Genomic DNA, 22,312 nt, shown 5'->3' on the forward strand with positions numbered 1-22,312 from the left:
CTTCCGTCTTTCATTCCTGTCTACTCTTCTTTCTCCTCCTTCTTTTCCTTACTTCCTTCCTTCCTTCCTTCCTCCCTTCCTTCCTTCCTTTCCGTCTTTCATTCCTGTCTACTCTTCTTTCTCCTCTTTCTTTTCCTTACTTTCTTCCTTCTATCTGTCCTTCTGTCCTTCTTCCCTTTCTTCCTTCCTTCCTCCCTTCCTTCTTCCTTCCTTCCTTCCTTCCGTCTTTCATTCCTGTCTACTCTTCTTTCTCCTCCTTCTTTTCCATACTTCCTTCCTTCCTTCCTTCCTTCCTTCCTTCCTTCCGTCTTTCATTCCTGTCTACCTCTTCTTTCTCCTCTTTCTTTTCCTTACTTTCTTCCTTCTATCTGTCCTTCTTCCCTTTTCTTCCTTCCATCTTTTTAATGATCCAGCCCACGTGAGATTAAATTGGGCAGTATGTGGCCCTTGCATGAAAATGAGTTTGACTCCCCTGCTCTACATGTTAACCTGCAGTCGTTACCAAGCCGCTGCTCCTGTGCGTAAAAATCATTATTTTAATTAATCATGAATCCAGAATGATTCATAAAAGCACTAAATAAAACATGTTTGATACCAATCAGCTCTTTTAGTTTTACATTTTATTCTTAGCGCTTTATTTTGAAATCCACTTATAAATATATAAATATATATATATAAAAAGTGATGATGATGAGACGCTGGTTATAATGGATAAATATAGTAAATTATATTTATGTTACAGAAAATAATTACTGTTTTGTTTATTGTCTTTTCGTACAAAGGAAGGGAATTAGGGAAGGAAGGAAAGGAGGGAGGAAAGGAAGGACAGAAGGGAGGAAGGGAGAAGGAAGGAAAGGAGGGAGGAAGGAAAGACAGAAGGAAGGAAGGTAAGAGGGAGGGAGGAAGGAAGGGAGGAAGGACAGGAGGGACAGAGGGAGGGAGGGAGGAAGGAAGGAAGGAAGGAAAGAAAGAAGGAAGGAAGGACATGAGGGAGGGAGGAAGGAAGGAGGGAAGGAAGGAAGGAAGGTAGGAGGGAGGGTCAGAAGAGAAGATTAGAGTAGATATGAACAGCGTGGAGCTCTCAGGAAGGAAGGAAAGAAGGAAGGAAGGAAGGAAGGAGGGAAGGAAGGAAGGAAGGAAGGAAGGTAGGAAGGAAGGAAGGAAGGAAGGAAGATATGAGCAGCGTGGAGCTCTCACCTCTTGCTCTGTGGTATAACACCGAAGGCGATGACGAGCAGAGCCGCTACGCCGACGCCCGTCACCAGAATCAGAACCAGCAGCTTCCCTTCACCGGTCAGAGGAAGAGAGGAGAACACTTTAATACAGGACAGCTTCACTCCTCCACCTCTCTCTCTCTCTCTCTCTCTCTCTCTCTCTCTCTCTCTCTCTCTCTCTTTCTCTCTCTCTCTCCCTGCCTCTCTCTCTCTGTCCAGTCCATTCCTTTCCTTCTTTTCCATCTCTTCCATCTCTTCCTCTCTCTCTCTCCCTCTCCTCTCTCTGTCTTTTTAATTACAGGACAGCTTCACTCCTCTATCTCTCTCTCTCTCTCTCCATCTCTTCCTCTCTCTCTCTGTCCGTTCCTTTCCTTCTTTTCCATCTCTTCCATCCCTCCCCCTCTCCCTTTCTGTCTCTCCCTCACCTCTCTCTCTCTATGTCTCTCTCCCTCCCTCTCCCTCTCCCTCTCCCTCTCCCTCTCTCTCCCTCTCCCTCTCCCTCTCCCTCAGGGCTTCACATTTAATTGGAACAGAAAATGCTTAAAGAATAATTAGAAGTGCAGGGAGGACGCTAACGAATAAAACACTGATTAGTTTCTCTTAATGTCCTGATTGACTGATTGACTGGAAGGTAAAATGCTAATATTTAAAAAAATAAACTTATGTGCATCATTTTTAAATTTTAGAGTGTGTCTATTGTGTAAATGTTCTTATTTTATTATGGATGTTATATATTTCTTTTTCTTTTTAAACGGCTGGAATGAATATATGTCTTCAAATTACAATACGACTAAAACCAACAGCTGGATTTCTACTTATAATACAAAAACAATAGGTGGTAATTGTGCTGTCCGTTGTCATGGAAACAGTGCTTCCTGTCAGGGGGTGTGGGGGGGGGGGGGGGGGGGGGGGGGTTTACCTGCAGGCGGCCTGGTGGGGAAGCTCATCAGCAGCGCGTCGCTCCATTGGCTCCAGAGTCCGGTGTTATGCGAGCGGCAGCGAACCCGAACCACGTAGTCGCCGACAGGAAGTCCGAGCAGCTCGACGTGAGGCTCCCGCAGCGGCTGCTTCACCTGTAGGGAGACGTAGAGAGGGTAGAGGAACATTAAACTACGCCATCTTTAATGGCTGCTTCACCTGCAGGGAGACGTAGAGACGTAGAGAAGGTAGAGGAACATTAAACTACGCCATCTTTAATGGCTGCTTCACCTGCAGGGAGACGTAGAGAGGGTAGAGGAACATTAAACTACGCCATCTTTAATGGCTGCTTCACCTGCAGGGAGACGTAGAGAAGGTAGAGGAACATTAAACTACGCCATCTTTAATGGCTGCTTCACCTGCAGGGAGACGTAGAGAGGGTAGAGGAACATTAAACTACGCCATCTTTAATGGCTGCTGCACCTGCAGGGAGACGTAGAGAGGGTAGAGGAACATTAAACTACGCCATCTTTAATGGCTGCTTCACCTGCAGGGAGACGTAGAGAGGTAGAGGAACATTAAACTACGCCATCTTTAATGGCTGCTTCACCTGCAGGGAGACGTAGAGAAGGTAGAGGAACATTAAACTACGCCATCTTTAATGGCTGCTTCACCTGCAGGGAGACGTAGAGAGGTAGAGGAACATTAAACTACGCCATCTTTAATGGCTGCTTCACCTGCAGGGAGAGGAGACGCCATCTTTAATCATCTTCACTGTAGTCCTTTTTATTTCATTATTATTAAAGTTCATTTCCAATCAAAGTGTGAATGAAGACTTTCAGGTTTAATGCTGCTCCAATTAAACATCCTTAACCTTTGACTGTTCCTTCCTTCCTTCCTTCCTTCCTTTCTTCTGTCCTTCCTTCCTTCCTTCTTTCCTTCCTTCTTTCCTCCGTCCTCCCTTCCTTCCTTCGTCCATCCCCCTTTCTTCCTTCTGTCTTTCCTTCCTCTCTCTCCTTCCTTCCTTCCTTCCTTTCTTCTGTCCTTCTCTCTTTCCTTCCTTCCTTCCTTTCTTCTGTCCTTCTCTCTTTCCTTCCTTCCTTCCTTCCTCAGAGGGCCAGATCCGGCCCGCCGAGGGGTCTGCCCACTTAACTTATTCCTCCCTTCCTTACATCTTCCCTTCCTTCCTTTCTGTCTTCTTTTTCTTCCTTCCTTCTTTCCTTCCATTTGTCCTTTCTTCTTTCCATCTTTCATGTCTTCTTTTACTTCCTTCCTTCTTTCATTCCTGTCTACTCTTCCTTCTCCTCCTTCTTTTCCTTCCTTTCTTCCTTCTATCTGTCCTTCCTCCCTTCCTTCCTTCCTTCTTTCCTTCCTTCCTTCCTTCCATCTTTCCTTCCTTCCTTCCTTTCTTCCATCTTTCCTTCCTTCCTTCCTCCCTCCCTCCCTCCCTCCTACCTTCCTTCCTTACTTACTTACTTTTTCCTTTCCTCCCTCCCTCCCTTCCTTCCTCCATCCCCCTTTCTTCCTTCTGTCTTTCCTTCCTCTCTCTCCTTCCGTCCTTCCTTCCTTCCCTCTGTCCTTCTCTCTTTCTTTCCTTCCTTCCTTCCTTCCGTCTGTCCTTCCTTCCTTTTTTCCTCCCCCCTACCTTCCTTCCTTCTTTCCTCTGTCCTTCTTTCCTTTCTTCCCCCTACCTTCTTTCCTCCCTCCCTCCCTCCCACCTTCCTTCCTTCCTTACTTACTTCTTTCCTCCGTCCTTCCTTCCTTCCTTATTTCCTTTCCTTCCTCCATCCCCCTTCCTTCCTTCTGTCTTTCCTTCCTCTCTCTCTCCTTCCTTCCGTCCTCCCTGCCTTCTTTGCTTTACTCCCTTCCTTCCCTCCTTCCGTCCTCCCTGCCTTCTTTCCTTTACTCCCTTCCTTCCCTCCTTCCTCTCTCCCTCCCTCCCTCCTTCCCTTCCTTCCTTCCATTTGTCTTGAATGAAAGGGAGGGAGTAAGGAAGGGAAGAAAGGAAGGAAGGAAGGAAGGGAGGGAGGAAGAAGGAAGGAAGGAAAGGAGGAAAAAGCAAAAAAGGATGGGAGGTAGGGGGAGGAAAGAAAGAGAGAAAGAGGAAGGAAGGAAAGGAGGAAGGAAGGGGGAAGTAGGAAAGGAGGGAGCAAGGAAGGAAGGGAGGAAGAAGGAAGCAAGGGAGGGAGGAATCTTGAAGTCTTTTTACCTTCCAGTTGTCGGGCTCGTTGACTCGTCGGTACTGCAGCTCGTAGACCAGCGTGATCCATCCGTACTGCAGGTCTGAGGGGACCGGGTACGTCCAGGACAGCAGAGCGTCGTGTCCTATCTCGTCCCCGCCGGCGTCCGTCAGCCTGTAGGTCAGATTCACCGGAGCTTCGGTCTGAACTGCAGGCAGACGCAAAGCATGATGGGAAATGTTAACAGGATGCTTTTATATAATGCACGCTGCTTTTCTCGTACTGAGATAATTCCCCTTCCGTATGTCCTTCCTTCCTTCCTTCCTTCTTCCTCCTTTCCTTCCTTCTTCCTCCCTTCCTCCTTTCCTTCCTTCTTCCCTCCCTCCCTCCCTCCTTTCCTTCCCTCCTTCCTCCCTTCCTTCCTTCCTTTCCTTTCCTTCCTCCCTCCCTCCTTTCCTTTCCTTCCCTCCTTCCTTCTTTCCTCCCTTTCTTCCTTCCTTCTGTCCTTCCTTCCTTCCTCACACCTTTCCTTCCTTCCTTCCTTCCTCCCTCCTTTCCTTCCTTCCTTCTTCCTCTCCCCTCCCACCCTCCTTACTTCCTTCCTCTTTTCCTCCTTACTCCTTTCTTTCTTTACTTCCTTCATCCTCCTTTCCTTTCTCCCTTCCTTCTCTCCTTACTTCCTTCCTCTTTTCCTCCTTAATCCTTTCCTTCCTTCCTTCTTTCCTTCCTCCCTCCCTCCCTCCCTCCTTACTCCTTTCCTTCCTTCATCCTCCTTTCCTTTCTCCCTTCCTTCTCTCCTTACTTCCTTCCTGTATTCCTCCTTACTCCTTTCTTTCTTTCCTTCCTTCCTTCCTCCCTTCCTCCTTTCCTCCCTCCCTCCTTACCCGTTTCCTTCCTTCCTCCCTTCCTTCTCTCCTTACTTCCTTCCTCTTTTCCTCCTTAATCCTTTCCTTCCTTCCTTCCTCCTTCCCTCCCTCCTTCCTCCCCTCCTTCCTTCTCTCCTTACTTCCTTCCTCTTTTCCTCCTTACTCCTTTCTTTCTTTCTTTCCTTCCTTCCTTCCTTCCTTCCTCCCTCCCTCCATTCCTTCCTCCCTCCCTCCCTCCCTCCTTACTCGTTTCCTTCTTTCCTCCCTTCCTTCTCTCCTTACTTCTTTCCTGTTTTCCTCCTTAATCCTTTCCTCCTTAATCCTTTCTTTCCTTCCTTCCTTCCTTCCTCTCTCTTTTCCTCCTTAATCCTTTCCTTCCTTCCTTCCTTCCGTCCTTCCTTGACCTGAGGACAACAGGAGGGTTAAATATGATGACATTTTAAACCGTTTTCTCCTCACATGGAGTTAAACTGCAAAGAGTCTCTGCCATTGAACCGCTGGCCTTTCAGTTGCTGTGTGTGTGTGTGTGTGTGTGTGTGTGTGTGTGTGTGTGTGTGTCTATAATAGCAAGGCCGCCGCCCTGCACTCTGCTGTATATCTGCAGCGCTGTGATAAGAGCGACGTCCCTGACCTCAAAGACCAACAAAAGAACGTCAGTCACATGGACTCGACACGGACCTCAGACTCTGCAGCTTCTCGTACAGTCACACACACGAGTCCTTCATTAACCCTTTAACCCTCCTGTTGCGGAAGGAAGGAAGGCAGGAAGGATAGAAGGAAGGGAAGAAGGAGGAAGGAGGGAAAGCTGGAAGGAACAAAAAATGGAAAAAAGGAAGGCAGAGAGGAAGGACAGATGGAAGAAAGGGAGGAAGGAAGGACAAAAGGAAGGAAGGACAGATGGAATGAAGGAAGGAACAAAAAATGGAAAAAAGGAAGGTAGGGAGGAAGGACAGATGGAAAGAATGACAGAAGGAAGGAAGGACAAATGGAAGGAAGAACCGAAGGAAGGAAGAGAGGAAGGACAGAAGGGAGAAAGGAATGAAGGACAGATGGAAGGTAGGAAGGAATGAAGAAAGGAAAAAAGGAAGGAAGGGAGGAAGGACAGAAGGAAGAAAGGAAGGAAGGAAAAGAACACAGGATGGCAAATGGACCCAATCGCACCCCTTGGCGGCCCGTATCTGGTTTTTCCTCATTTATAATATGAACTATAACACATTAACGTCATGAAACAAGGTGTTAGAAGTATAAATGGAGGGATCAGAAAAGAAGGAAAGGGAGTGATGATGTTTTTGGTTCTGTGTTTGCTCGCTAATTAAATCTTCTTCTTCTTCATCGGACAGACGAGAGAAGCATCGGGATGTAAATCCAGCCAGGCCTAAAGGTGTTTCACTTCCTGCTCATTATTTAATCTCCAGTCGATTGTATTCAGAGACACCTGCTGCTCTGTCTCCATGGTGACGCGTCTCATCTCTGGGGCCATCTCCGAGCCCCCCCCCCCCCCCCCCCCCGAGCCCCCCCCCCCCTTTCCCTCCCCTCATCCCTCCCTGTAGGCCAGAGGTGTCAAACTCATTTTCATTCAGGATACAGGAAGGAAAGATGGAAGGAAGAAAGGGACGAAGAAAAGATGGGAGGAAGGAAGAAAGGGAGCAAGGACAGATGGAAGGAAGAGAAGAGAAGACAAGAAGGAAGTAAGGAAGGAAGAAAGGGAGCAAGGACAGATGGAAGGAAGAGAAGAGAAGACAAAAAGGAAGTAAGGAAGGAAGAAAGGGCGGAAGGAAAAGACGGAGAAGGAAGAAAATACAGGAAGGAAAGATGGAAGGAAGCAAGGGAGGAAGAAAAGATGGGAGGAAGGAAGAAAGGGAGCAAGGACAGATGGAAGGAAGAGAAGAGAAGACAAGAAGGAAGTGAGTAAGGAAGGAAGGGTGGAAGGAAAAGAAGGAGGAGAAGGAAAATACAGGAAGGAAAGATGGAAGGAAGCAAGGGAGGAAGAAAAGATGGGAGGAAGGAAGAAAGGGAGCAAGGACAGATGGAAGGAAGAGAAGAGAAGACAAGAAGGAAGTGAGTAAGGAAGGAAGGGTGGAAGGAAAAGAAGGAGGAGAAGGAAAATACAGGAAGGAAAGATGGAAGGAAGGAAGAAAGGGAGCAAGGACAGATGGAAGGAAGGAAGAAAGGGAGCAAGGACAGATGGAAGGAAGGAAGAAAGGGAGCAAGGACAGATGGAAGGAAGAGAAGAGAAGACAAGAAGGAAGTAAGGAAGGAAGGAAGGAAGGAAGGAAGGAAGGAAGGAAGGGAAGATTGGAAGGAAGGAAGAAAGGTAGGAAGGACAGATGGAAGGAAGGAAGGAAAAGAAGATCGGAAGGAAGGAATGAAGGAAGGGAAGAAGGACAGATGGAAGGAAGGAAGGAAGGAAAAGAAGATTGGAAGGAAGGAATGAAGGAAGAAAGGTAGGAAGGACAGATGGAAGGAAGGAAGGAAAAGAAGATCGGAAGGAAGGAATGAAGGAAGAAAGGTAGGAAGGACAGATGGAAGGAAGAGAAGAGAAGACAAGAAGGAAGTAAGTAAGGAAGGAAGGAAGGAAGGAAGGGAAGATCGGAAGGAAGGAAGGAAGGGAAGAAGGACCGATGGAAGGAAGGAAGGCAAATAAGATCGGAAGGAAGGAATGAAGGAAGGGAAGAAGGACAGATGGAAGGAAGGAAGGAAGGAAAAGAAGATTGGAAGGAAGGAATGAAGGAAGAAAGGTAGGAAGGACAGATGGAAGGAAGGAAGGAAAAGAAGATCGGAAGGAAGGAATGAAGGAAGAAAGGTAGGAAGGACAGATGGAAGGAAGAGAAGAGAAGACAAGAAGGAAGTAAGTAAGGAAGGAAGGAAGGAAGGAAGGGAAGATCGGAAGGAAGGAAGGAAGGGAAGAAGGACCGATGGAAGGAAGGAAGGCAAATAAGATCAGGAGTAAGGAAGGAAGGAAGGAAGGGAAGATTGGAAGGAAGGAAGAAAGGTAGGAAGGACAGATGGTAGGAAGGAAAAGAGGAAGAAGGGCCGGATTGGACCTCTCGGCGGGCCGTTTCTGGCCCACGGGCCGCATGTTTGACCCCCCTGCTGTGGGCTGGGTCTCATATGATCCACACACAGCTCTGGGTTCGTACCTATCTCTGCTACGTCCAGGCAGTGCTCCTGGGAGGTGTAGTTCCTGTGAGCGGTGACGGCCGTGACGTTCAGACAGTAAATCTTCCATATGGACGTGTGGCTGCTGTCAAAGTGGCAGCTGTTGGGACCGCCGCTCCTGTAGTCTGGACACTCGTACTTAGGTCCTTTACTGCACACGTTCAAGAAAAGAGAGAAACATGAGCACACAGAGATCCATCTACCTTCTGATTTATAGATCTGCAGGTTTCAATACTATCATATGTCCTCAGATACTGGATTTAAGGACAGTTTGAGGTACTTGTACTTTACTGTAGTATTTCCATGGGATGCTACTTTATACATCTCAGAGGGGAATATTGTACTTTCTACTCCACTACAGTTATAGTTGGTACAATACTGCAGTACTTTTACTGTAATACTGCATACTACATCACTATAATACTGCAGTACTTTTACTGTAATACTGCATACTACATCACTCATAATACTGCAGTACTTTTACTGTAATACTGCATACTACATCACTATAATACTGCAGTACTTTTACTGTAATACTGCATACTACATCACTATAATACTGCAGTACTTTTACTGTAATACTGCATACTACATCACTATAATACTGCAGTACTTTTACTGTAATACTACATACTACATCACTATAATACTGCAGTACTTTTACTGTAATACTGCATACTACATCACTATAATACTGCAGTGCTTTTACTGTAATACTGCATACTACATCACTATAATACTGCAGTGCTTTTACTGTAATACTGCATACTACATCACTCATAATACTGCAGTACTTTTACTGTAATACTGCATACTACATCACTCATAATACTGCAGTACTTTTACTGTAATACTGCATACTACATCACTATAATACTGCAGTACTTTTACTGTAATACTGCATACTACATCACTATAATACTGCAGTACTTTTACTGTAATACTGCATACTACATCACTATAATACTGCAGTACTTTTACTGTAATACTGCATACTACATCACTCATAATACTGCAGTACTTTTACTGTAATACTGCATACTACATCACTATAATACTGCAGTACTTTTACTGTAATACTGCATACTACATCACTATAATACTGCAGTACTTTTACTGTAATACTGCATACTACATCACTATAATACTGCAGTACTTTTACTGTAATACTGCATACTACATCACTATAATACTGCAGTACTTTTACTGTAATACTGCATACTACATCACTATAATACTGCAGTACTTTTACTGTAATACTGCATACTACATCACTATAATACTGCAGTACTTTTACTGTAATACTGCATACTACACCACTATAATACTGCAGTACTTTTACTGTAATACTGCATACTACATCACTATAATACTGCAGTACTTTTACTGTAATACTGCAGTACTTTTACTGTAATACTGCATACTACACCACTATAATACTGCAGTACTTTTACTGTAATACTGCATACTACATCACTATAATACTGCAGTACTTTTACTGTAATACTGCAGTACTTTTACTGTAATACTGCATACTACATCACTATAATACTGCAGTACTTTTACTGTAATACTGCATACTACATCACTATAATACTGCAGTACTTTTACTGTAATACTGCATACTACATCACTATAATACTGTAGTACTTTTACTGTAATACTGCATACTACATCACTATAATACTGCAGTACTTTTACTGTAATACTGCATACTACATCACTATAATACTGCAGTACTTTTACTGTAATACTGCATACTACATCACTATAATACTGCAGTACTTTTACTGTAATACTGCATACTACATCACTATAATACTGCAGTACTTTTACTGTAATACTGCATACTACATCACTATAATACTGCAGTACTTTTACTGTAATACTGCATACTACATCACTATAATACTGCAGTACTTTTACTGTAATACTGCATACTACATCACTATAATACTGTAGTACTTTTACTGTAATACTGCATACTACATCACTATAATACTGCAGTACTTTTACTGTAATACTGCATACTACATCACTCATAATACTGCAGTACTTTTACTGTAATACTGCATACTACATCACTCATAATACTGCAGTACTTTTACTGTAATACTGCATACTACATCACTTATAATACTGCAGTACTTTTACTGTAATACTGCATACTACATCACTCATAATACTGCAGTACTTTTACTGTAATACTGCATACTACATCACTATAATACTGCAGTACTTTTACTGTAATACTGCATACTACATCACTATAATACTGCAGTACTTTTACTGTAATACTGCATACTACATCACTCATAATACTGCAGTACTTTTACTGTAATACTGCATACTACATCACTCATAATACTGCAGTACTTTTACTGTAATACTGCATACTACATCACTATAATACTGCAGTACTTTTACTGTAATACTGCATACTACATCACTATAATACTGCAGTACTTTTACTGTAATACTTTAAATACATCACATTAAAAGGTCTTTATTCTAAATATGATGTTCATCCAGGTTTGGTTGTCACAGTCAAACTGTCACATAGCAGCAGGATGATGGATGTGATGTCACATCAGGTCAGAGGTACAATCCAATCTGTCCTAATTACTGGGAGCCTCTCTCTGTGTGCTGGATGGACAGACGCCTCTCTGTCTGCAGCTTCCAGGACTTCACTTTAAAATATATTGATGTTTTAAAAGCTTCATGAGGTGGAGGAATCAGGCTGGATATAAACTGCAGAATACAGACAGGACTTCATGTTTCAGTCTCACTAATAACTTTAATAATAACATTTATATATGACTTAATCCCATTTATTTAATTTACTTTGCTTGGTAATATTATTAACCCTCCTGTTGTGCTCCCGGGTCAAATTGACCCTATCTCTTTTGACTGTTCCTTCCTTCCTTCCTCATTCCTTCTTTCCTCTCCTTCCTTCCTTCCTCATTTCCTTCCTTCTTTCCTTCCTTCCTCCCTCTTTTCCTCCCTTCCTTCCTTCCTTCTTTCCTCCTTTCCTGCCTTCCTTCGTTCCTTCCTCATTTCCTTCTTTCCCCACTTCCTTCCTTCCTTTTTTCCTTCCTTCCTCATTCCTTCTTTCCTCTCCTTACTTACCTTCTCTTTTCCTCCTTCCTTCCTTCCTTCGTTACTTCCTTCCTTCCTCATTTCCTTTTTTCTCACTTCCTTCCTCTTTCCTCCCTTCCTTCGTTCCTTCCTCATTTTATTCCTTCCTTCCTTCCTTGACTGAGCAAATAACCCCAGAAAATACTTTAACTTAAAATCTTCACTGCTCCTTTCCACTTCAGAGCTGCTGTTTGAGGGTTGAGGTTTGCCGACTGTGTGTGTGTGTGTGTGTGTGTGTGTGTGTGTGTGTGTGTGTGTGTGTGTGTGTGTGTGTGTGACGTGTCCGTACTCTTTGGAGTAGGTGACGACGTAGGTGACGTCCTCTGCGTCCGTCAGGTTGTCGAGTGGATGCCACCAGCACGTGAAGGTCTCCATGTTGGGCGAGCGGCAGAAATAGATGTGAGGCCTCGTCGTCACGGCAACCTCCTCTGTGAGGAAAAGAAGGAAAAAAAACAATACGGTCAAAATGAGCGTGAGAGCTGGTTGTCATGGACGCGGTGGTGCGGCGACACGGGAGACAGACACACACACATACATAGACAGACACACACACACACACACACACACACACACACACACACACACACACACACACACACACAATGTAAAGGGCAAATGAAGCTTTATCTCTTTAATGACTGATGGGGAAAATGTGAATTGATGTAGAGACTAATTATGAGTCAGTTTATCTAAAAAGGTTAAAATAATACAAATAAAGTTAACCCTTTATAGGACACTCATTGAAAGGAAGGGAGGAAGGAAGGAAGGGAGGATGAAAGGAAGGAAGGAAGGAAGGAAGGAAGGAAGGAGGGAGGAAGGAAAGGAAGGAAGGACGGAGGAAAGAAGGAAGGAAGGAAGGTAGGGGGGAGGAAAGAAAGAGAAGGAGGGATGGAGGAAGGAAAGAAGGAAGGGAGGAGAGAAGGAGGGAGGGAGGAAGAACAGATGGAAGGAAGAAAGGAAGGTAGGGAGGAGGAATGAAAGAGAAGGAGGGATGGAGGAAGGAAAGAAGGAAGGGAGGAGAGAAGGGGGGAGGGAGGGAGGAAGAACAGATGGAAGGAAGGAAGGAAGGACGGAGGAAGGAAAGAAGGAAGGGAGGAGAGAAGGAGGGAGGGAGGAAGGACAGATGGAAGGAAGGAAAGGAAGGAAGGACGGAGGAAATAAGGAACGAGGAAGGGAGAAAGGAAAAGAGGAAGGGAAGAAAGAAGGCAGGGAGGAAGGAAAGGAAGGAAGGAAGGAAGGAAGGAAAGAAGGAAGGAAGGAAGGATATTTTGGGATATTTACAGAAGTTACCAAATATAATTATTTGCCCAATAAAGGGTTAAACGGTGATGTTCTTTTCATGGTTTATAAAGAGTCAAAGCACTTCTGTTTGGTTTGGGGAAGGACGGTCAGCAGTTAACGTTTAACTGAAAACACAATATTTCTCTAACCCTTTAAAACAAAAAGTGCTCCTGTTTGTCCAAATAAACGACGTTAACAAATTGTGATCTGCTGGAAAAGAAAATCTAATCCTTCTTCCTTTGCAGAAGAAGAAGAAGAAGAAGCAGTAGACTGAACATTGGATAGATTTAAAAAGAATAAAGAAAAGGCTTTATGTATACAAACAGGAAGTAGAGAGGATGGAGGGAATAAAAAAAAAAAAAAATCAATTACCCATCTGTCATCTCTCATCTTTCTCACTTCCTCAAAAAAAATCTCACTTTCTAATTTCATCTCCTCCTATTCCTACTACTACTTTCAAATGCCGACACACACACACACACACACACACACACACACACACACACACACACACACTCAATTATCCAATCCATCTCTGCCTTATGGGCTGTCGCTCCCATGACTGTGATTTAGACCGGCGGTGGGAAATTGATCGGCGTCTGAAAAACAGCAGGACAGTCAGAGCAGCCGCTGACAGTAACATCATTACAGTCAAATCTAGAGGAGACGGAGCTCTAAAAAATACCTAAAAACATCCCTAAAAACCTCTATACAACATCTCTAAAAACCTCTATACAACATCTCTAAAACATCTCTATACAACATCTCTAAAAACCTCTATACAACATCTCTAAAAACCTCTATACAACATCTCTAAAAACCTCTATACAACATCTCTAAAAACCTCTATACAACATCTCTAAAAACCTCTATACAACATCTCTAAAAACCTCTATACAACATCTCTAAAAACCTCTATACAACATCTCTAAAAACCTCTATACAACATCTCTAAAAACCTCTATACAACATCTCTAAAAACCTCTATACAACATCTCTAAAACATCTCTATACAACATCTCTAAAAACCTCTATACAACATCTCTAAAACATCTCTATACAACATCTCTAAAAACCTCTATACAACATCCCTAAAAACCTCTATACAACATCTCTAAAAACCTCTATACAACATCTCTAAAAACCTCTATACAACATCTCTAAAAACCTCTATACAACATCTCTAAAAACCTCTATACAACATCTCTAAAAACCTCTATACAACATCTCTAAAAACCTCTATACAACATCTCTAAAAACCTCTATACAACATCCCTAAAAACCTCTATACAACATCCCTAAAAACCTCTATACAACATCTCTAAAACATCTCTAGAACATCCCTAAAAACCTCTATACAACATCCCTAAAAACCTCTATACAACATCTCTAAAAACCTCTATACAACATCTCTAAAAACCTCTATACAACATCTCTAAAAACCTCTATACAACATCTCTAAAAACCTCTATACAACATCTCTAAAAACCTCTATACAACATCTCTAAAAACCTCTATACAACATCCCTAAAAACCTCTATACAACATCTCTAAAACATCTCTATACAACATCTCTAAAAACCTCTATACAACATCCCTAAAAACCTCTATACAACATCTCTAAAAACCTCTATACAACATCTCTAAAAACCTCTATACAACATCTCTAAAAACCTCTATACAACATCTCTAAAACATCTCTATACAACATCTCTAAAAACCTCTATACAACATCTCTAAAACATCTCTATACACCATCTCTAAAAACCTCTATACAACATCTCTAAAAACCTCTATACAACATCCCTAAAAACCTCTATACAACATCTCTAAAAACCTCTATACAACATCTTTCCTTCCTCCCTCCTTTCCTTCCAACCTTCCTTCCTTCCTTCCTCCTTTCCTTCCTTCTTCCCTCCTTTCCTTCCTTCCTTCCTTCCTTCCTCCTCCCTCCCTCCCTCCCTTCCTTCCTTCTTCCTCCCTCCTTCCTTTCCTTCCTCCCTCCTTTCCTTCCTTCCTTCTTCCCTCCCTCCTTTCCTTCCTTCCTTCCTTACTTTAGGTGCAAATGACATAACTAGTAAGGCCTGTTTAAGGGTTAAACACTTTTGTTGCAATTAAATTGCGGGAGACAGTGAAAATTGCACACACACCATCTCTGATCTCATTGCACATTCAACTTGATATTTTGAAGACAGTTTTCACACTGTTTTAACATTTTATTTGACAATATTTATCTCTCTCACAGACGCATGCACACACAGCACAGACACATACACAGACAGAGACACACACAATATTGAAGGAAGGTGTAAGGAGTAAGGAGGGAGGGAGGAAAGGAGGAAGGAAGGAAGGAAGGAGGAGGAGGCGAGCAGTAATCCATCAGAGAATGCATGGAGCTGCAGGTCAAGGAAGGAAGGAAGGAAGGAAGGAAGGAAGGAAGGAAGGAGTAAGGAGTAATGAGGGAGGAAAGGAAAGGAGTAAGGAGGGAGGGAGGAAAGGAGGAAGGAAGGAAGGAGGAGGAGGCGAGCAGTAATCCATCAGAGAATGCGTGGAGCTGCAGGTCAAGGAAGGAAGGAAGGAAGGAAAGGAGTAAGGAGGGAGGGAGGAAAGGAGGGAGGAGGGAAGAAAGGAGTAAGGAGGGAGGGAATGAGGAAAGGAGGAAGGAAGGAAGGAAGGAAGGAAGGAAGGAAGGAAGGAAGGAAGGAAGGAAAGGAGTAAAGAGGGAGGGAGGAATTATGGAAGGAGGGGAAAAAAAAATTAAAGAAAGAGGAAGGAAGGATGGAGGAGGAGGAGAGCAGTAATCCATCAGAGAATGCATGGAGCTGCAGGTCAAGGAAGGAAGGAAGGAAGGAAGGAGTAAGGAGTAATGAGGGAGGAAAGGAAAGGAGTAAGGAGGGAGGGAGGAAAGGAAGAAGGAAGGAAGGAGGAGGAGGCGAGCAGTAATCCATCAGAGAATGCGTGGAGCTGCAGGTCAAGGAAGGAAGGAAGGAAGGAAAGGAGTAAGGAGGGAGGGAGGGAGGAAAGGAGGGAGGAGGGAAGAAAGGAGTAAGGAGGGAGGGAATGAGGAAAGGAGGAAGGAAGGAAGGAAGGAAGGAAGGAAGGAAGGAAGGAAGGAAGGAAGGAAAGGAGTAAAGAGGGAGGGAGGAATTATGGAAGGAGGGGACAGAAAAAATTAAAGAAAGAGGAAGGAAGGATGGAGGAGGAGGAGAGCAGTAATCCATCAGAGAATGCATGGAGCTGCAGGTCAAGGAAGGAAGGAAGTAAGGAAGGAAAGGAGTAAGGAGGGAAGAAAGGAGGAAGGAAGGAAGGAAGGAGGAGGAGGCGAGCAGTAATCCATCAGAGAATGCATGGAGCTGCAGTTTGAGGGCAGCGGGGAAACAAAGGCACGTTGTGTTAGCTGTAAGGAGCTCAGTGAGCCTCAGTGAGCCTCAGTGAGCCGCGCCGCAGGGACTTTTCTAATCAACAACCTCCAACTTCTCAGAAAGCTGGACCCACTCAGACCTGCTCACAGCAGACCGGGCCGAGCCTAATGGAATTACTGCAGTCATTACACAGTATCTGGAGGGTTAGGGTTGGTTTAGGTATCGCTCTAATACAGCTGACTCTAATGATTAGCTTGTTATCACACAGCTGAGGCTCCTAAAGGGCTCCATACGTTAATGACTAGGACAGAGGAAGGACAGATAGAAGGAAGGAAAAGAAAGAGGAGAAGGAAGAGAAGACAGGAATGAAAGACGGAGGGAAGGAAGGAAGGAAAAGAAGGAAGAGAAGGAAGTAAGGAAGGATGGAAGGAAGGAAGGAAGTGTTTTAGGTATCGCTCTAATACATCTGACTCTAGAGAAAGAGACAGATAGAAGGAAGGAAAAGAAAGAGGAGAAGGAAGGAAGGAAGGAAGGAAGGAAGGAACGAATGAACGAAAAGAAGGAAAAGAAAGAGGAGAAGGAAGGGGAGGAAGAAGGAAGGGAGGGAGGGAAGGAAAGGGAAGAGGGAAGGAAAGGGAAGAAGGAAGGAAAGGAGGGAGGAAGGAAGGGAGGAAAGGAAAGGGAAGAAGGAAAGAAAGGAGGAAGGGAGGAAGGAAGAAGGGAAGAAAGAAAAGGAGGAAAGGAAAGAAGGAAGGTTATGGGGAGGAAGGAAGGAAAGAAGGAAGGTTATGGGGAGGAAGGAAGGAAAGAAGGAATGATGGAAGGAAGGAAAGAAGGAAGGAAGGAAGGAAGTGTTTTAGGTATCGCTCTAATACAGCTGACTCTAATGATTAGCTTGTTATCACACAGCTGAGGCTCCTAAAGGGCTCGATACGTTAATGACTAGGACAGAGGAAGGACAGATAGAAGGAAGGAAAAGAAAGAGGAGAAGGAAGAGAAGACAGGAATGAAAGACGGAGGGAAGGAAGGAAGGAAGGAACAAAAAGGACATGAAGGAAGGAAGGAAGGACGATGGAAGGGAGGAAGAACGGAAGGAAGGAAGGAAAAGAATAAGGAGAAGGAAGGAAGGAAGGGAGGAAGGACAGATAGAAGGAGGAGAAGGAAGAGTAGACAGGAATGAAAGACGGAAGGAAGGAAGGAAGGAAAAGAAGGAAGAGAAGGAAGTAAGGAAGGATGGAAGGAAGGAAGGAAGTGTTTTAGGTATCGCTCTAATACATCTGACTCTAATGACTAGCTTGTTATCACACAGCTGAGGCTCCTAAAGGGCTCGATACGTTAATGACTAGGACAGAGGAAGGACAGATAGAAGGAAGGAAAAGAAAGAGGAGAAGGAAGGAAGGAAGGAAGGAACGAATGAACGAAAAGAAGGAAAAGAAAGAGGAGAAGGAAGGGGAGGAAGAAGGAAGGGAGGGAGGGAAGGAAAGGGAAGAGGGAAGGAAAGGGAAGAGGGAAGGAAAGGGAAGAAGGAAGGAAAGGAGGGAGGAAGGAAGGGAGGAAAGGAAAGGGAAGAAGGAAAGAAAGGAGGAAGGGAGGAAGGAAGAAGGGAAGAAAGGAAGGGAGGAAAAGAAAGGAAGAAGGAAGAAGGAGGAAGAAGGAAGGGAAGAAGGAAGAAAGAGGAAGGGAGGAAAGGAAGAAAGGAAGGAAGGAGAAGGAAGGAAAGAGGAAAGACGGAGAAGGAAGAGGACGATGGAAGGGAGGAAGAACAGAAGGAAGGAAGGAAAAGAATAAGGAGAAGGAAGGAAGGAAGGGAGGAAGGACAGATAGAAGGAGGAGAAGGAAGAGTAGACAGGAATGAAAGACGGAAGGAAGGAAGGAAGGAAAAGAAGGAAGAGAAGGAAGTAAGGAAGGATGGAAGGAAGGAAGGAAGTGTTTTAGGTATCGCTCTAATACATCTGACTCTAATGACTAGCTTGTTATCACACAGCTGAGGCTCCTAAAGGGCTCGATACGTTAATGACTAGGACAGAGGAAGGACAGATAGAAAGAAGGAAAAGAAAGAGGAGAAGGAAGGAAGGAAGGAAAGAAGGAAGGAAGGAAGGAAGGAAGGAAGGAAGGAAGGAAGGAAGGAAGGAAGGAAGGAAGGAAAGAAGGAAGGAAGGAAGGAAGGACAGAAGAAAGGAAGGGAGGGGGGAAAGAAAGAGAGAAGGAGGGAGGAAGGAAGGTAAGAGGGAGGAAAGGAAAGAAGGAGGGAGGGAGGAAGGACAGAAGGGAGGGGGGAAAGAAAGAGAGAAGGAGGGAGGAAGGAGGGAAGGAAATGAAGGAAGGAAGGAAGGAAGGAAGGAAGGAAGGGAGGTTTCAGCTTCTCAAATGTGACGATTTGAAGACTTTTTTCTGTAAACTTGATGATTTGAATCTGCTGATCAGATAAAAGTGGAATCTAAGAAATGATATCTACCTATACCTATATATCCTACCTTTCTTCCTTCCTTCCTTCCCTTCCTTCCTTCATGCCGCCCATCTGTCCTTCCTCCCTTCTTTCCTTCCTACCTTTCTTCCTTCCTTCTGATCTTCTTCCCTTCCTTCCTTCCTTCCCTTCTTCCTTCCTTCCTTCCTTCCATCTTTCCTTCCTCCCTTCCATCTTTCCTCCCTGTCTTCTTTTCCAATCTTTCCTTTCTTCCTTCCTCACTTTTATTCTTTCCTTCCTTCCTTCCTTCCTTCCTTCCATCAATCTGTCCTTCCATCTTTCCTTCCTGTCTTCTTTCCCTTCCTTCCTTCCTTCCTTCATTCCTTCCTTCCATCTTTCCTTCCTCCCTGTCTTCTTTTCCAATCTTTCCTTTCTTCCTTCCTCACTTTTATTCTTTCCTTCCTTCCACCTGTCCTTTCTTCCTTCTCCTTATCTTTCCTTCCTTCCTTCCTTCCTTCCTTCCTTCCTTCCTTCCTTCCTTCCTTCCTTCCTCCCTCCATCTTTTTAATGATCCGGCCCACATGAGATCAAATTGGGCTGCATGTGGCCCTCAAATGAAAATGAATTGGACACCCACTGCTCTAATAGATTTAAAAATAAACTCAGGAACTCCAGTCCACTCACTTTGATATAAAACACTGTTTCCATGGCAACGACGACAGCAGCAACAATCATGAACCCACCTCTCCCAAAATGCATTGACATTAATTAAGCGTGTGATCAGCGGATGATTTGGAGGAATGAACAGATTCTCTAAAAGGGATCATAATGATTAGCTCAGAAAGCAGCAGTAGTGAGTCATAACCACCCCCCCCCCCTCCTCCCCCCCTCCCCCCCCCCTGCTGCTGTGGTATCGATAAGCTGTCGACCCATCCAGCTGAGCCCTGATCCAGTCAGACAGAGCCGCTGCTGCTGCCCTAAATTAATCCTTACATGGCCGTACACTGAATAAAAAGTTTCTACTGTCCTCAGCGTGAATGTAACCGCAACTAATCGATCTCTCAATCACCCGATCTCTACGTTGGTCCATGAACGCACCACAAGTTTCCACTGACTCCCGAAAGACTCAGGTTGGATTTTTTTTTTTTTTAAAGTGATGTCCACCATGATGCACTGAGCCTCCCTCTCTCTCTCTCTCTCTCTCTCTCTCTCACTCTCTTTCTTTCTCTCTATGTCTCTCTCTCTCTCTCTCTCTCTGTCTCTCTATGTCTCTCTCTCTCTCTGTTTCTCTCTCTCTATGTCTCTCTCTCTCTCTTTGTCCCTCTATGTCTCTCTCCCTCTCTCTCCCTTTCTCTGTCTCTCTCTCTCTCTCTCTCTATGTCTCTCTCCCTTTCTCTGTCCCTCTATGTCTCTCTCCCTTTCTCTGTCTCTCTCTCTCTCTCTCTCTATGTCTCTCTCCCTTTCTCTGTCCCTCTATGTCTCTCTCCCTTTCTCTGTCTCTCTCTCTCTCTCTCTCTCTATGTCTCTCTCCCTCTCTCTGTCTCTCTCCCTCTCTCTCTCTCTATGTCTCTCTCTCTCTCTCTCTTTGTCCCTCTATGTCTCTCTCCCTCTCTCTCTCTCTATGTCTCTCTCCCTCTCTCTCTTTGTCCCTCTATGTCTCTCTCCCTCTCTCTCTCTCTCTCTCTCTCTCTCTTTGTCCCTCTATGTCTCTCTCCCTCTCTCTCCCTTTCTCTGTCTCTCTCCCTCTCTCTCTCTCTCTCTATGTCTCTCTCCCTCTCTCTGTCTCTCTCCCTCTCTCTCTCTCTCTCCCTCTCTCTGTCCCTCTATGTCTCTCTCTCTCTCTGTCCCTCTATGTCTCTCTCTCTCTATGTCTCTCTCCCTCTCTCTCCCTTTCTCTCTCTCTCTATGTCTCTCTCCCTCTCTCTCCCTTTCTCTGTCTCTCTATGTCTCTCTCCCTCTCTCTCCCTTTCTCTGTCTCTCTATGTCTCTCTCCCTCTCTCTCCCTTTCTCTGTCTCTCTATGTCTCTCTCCCTCTCTCTCTCTCTCTCTCTCTCTCTATGTCTCTCTCTCTGTCCCTCGCTGTCCCTCTCTCTCTCTCCCTTTCTCTGTCTCTCTATGTCTCTCTCCCTCTCTCTCCCTTTCTCTGTCTCTCTATGTCTCTCTCCCTCTCTCTCCCTTTCTCTGTCTCTCTCTCTCTATGTCTCTCTCTCTCTCTATGTCTCTCTCTCTCGCTCTCTGTCTCTGTCTCTCGCTCTCTCTCTCTGTCTCTCTCTCTCTCGCTCTGTCTCTCTCTCTCTATCTGTCCCTCTATGTCTCTCTCTCTCTATGTCTCTCTTTCTCCCTTGCTGTCTCTCTCTCCCTCTCTCTCTCCCTTTCCTTCCTTCCTTCCTTCCTTCCTTCCCTCTAGGACAACAGGAGGGTTAAGAGACTCACCGTGGTCGTGGCTCTCTTTATACGAGTTGTCCTGGGCGACGATCCTGCTGCAGCCCAGCGGAGGAAGCAAACAGAGCAGCAGCCAAAGCATCCTGTCTGTCAGCGTCTTAGACCTGTCCACACACACACACACACACACACACACACACACACACACACACACACACACACACACACACACACACACACACACACACACACACACACACACACACACACACACACACACACACACACACACAGAGAGACAAGAATAGAAGAGAATTAATTTTATTGACTAAGCCAGGGATGTCAAACATGCGGCCCGTGGGCCAGAACCGGCCCGCCGAGAGGTTCAGTCCGGCCCGCTTTCCTTCCTGTGTTCTTTTCCTTCCTTCCATCTGTTCTTCCTTCCTTCCTTCCTTCTGTCCTTCCTCCCTTCCTTCCTTCCTTCTTTCCTTCCATCTGTCCTTTCTTCCTTCCTTCCTTCCTTCTGTCCTTCCTCCCTTCCTTCCTTCCATCTGTCCTTTCTTCGTTCGCTCCTTCCTTTCTTCCTTCCATCTGTCTTTCCTCCCTTTCTTCCTTCTGTTCTTCCTTCCTTCCTTTTTTCCTTTCTTCATTCGGTCCTTCCTTTCTTCCTTCCTTCCATCTGTCCTTACTCCCTTCCTTCCTTCCATCTGTCCTTCCTTCCTTCCATCTGTCCTTTCTTCGTTCGCTCCTTCCTTTCTTCCTTCCATCTGTCTTTCCTCCCTTTCTTCCTTCTGTTCTTCCTTCCTTCCTTTTTTCCTTTCTTCAGTCGGTCCTTCCTTCCCTCCTTCCTTCCTTCCATCTGTCCTTCCTCCCTTCCTTCCTTCCTTCGCTCCTTCCTTTCTTCCTTCCATCTGTCTTTCCTCCCTTTCTTCCTTCTGTTCTTCCTTCCTTCCTTTTTTCCTTTCTTCATTCGGTCCTTCCTTTCTTCCTTCCTTCCATCTGTCCTTACTCCCTTTCTTCCTTCTGTCCTTCCTCCCTTCCTTTTTTCCTTCCATCTGTCTTTCCTCCCTTTCTTCCTTCTGTTCTTCCTTCCTTCCTTTTTTCCTTTCTTCATTCGGTCCTTCCTTTCTTCCTTCCTTCCTTCCTTCCTTCCTTCCTTCCTTCCATCTGTCCTTACTCCCTTTCTTCCTTCTGTTCTTCCTCCCTCCTGTCCTTCCTTCCGTCTGTCTGTCTGTCTTTCCTACCTTTCTTCCCTCCTTCCTTTCTCCTGTCTTTCCTTCCTTCCCTTGTTATTTTGCCCCAAATTGGGCAGTATGTGGCCCTTGAATGAAAAAGAGTTTGACACCTCTGGTCTAAGCAGAGGCAGGGGAATGTGTCCTTGGGTCTCACCGATATCAAAGTAACAGAA

General features: G+C 44.7%; 1 pseudogene; it reads right to left on the reverse strand.

Moving 5' to 3' along the window:
* Positions 1–13,132, reverse strand: part of LOC128354611 (growth hormone receptor-like) — a 17,306-nt pseudogene extending 4,174 nt beyond the window's left edge.
* Between the last annotated feature and the right edge of the window lie 9,180 nt (positions 13,133–22,312).

This window comes from Scomber japonicus, chromosome 24 (genome assembly GCF_027409825.1).
Source record: "Scomber japonicus isolate fScoJap1 chromosome 24, fScoJap1.pri, whole genome shotgun sequence".
Lineage (NCBI taxonomy): Eukaryota > Metazoa > Chordata > Actinopteri > Scombriformes > Scombridae > Scomber > Scomber japonicus.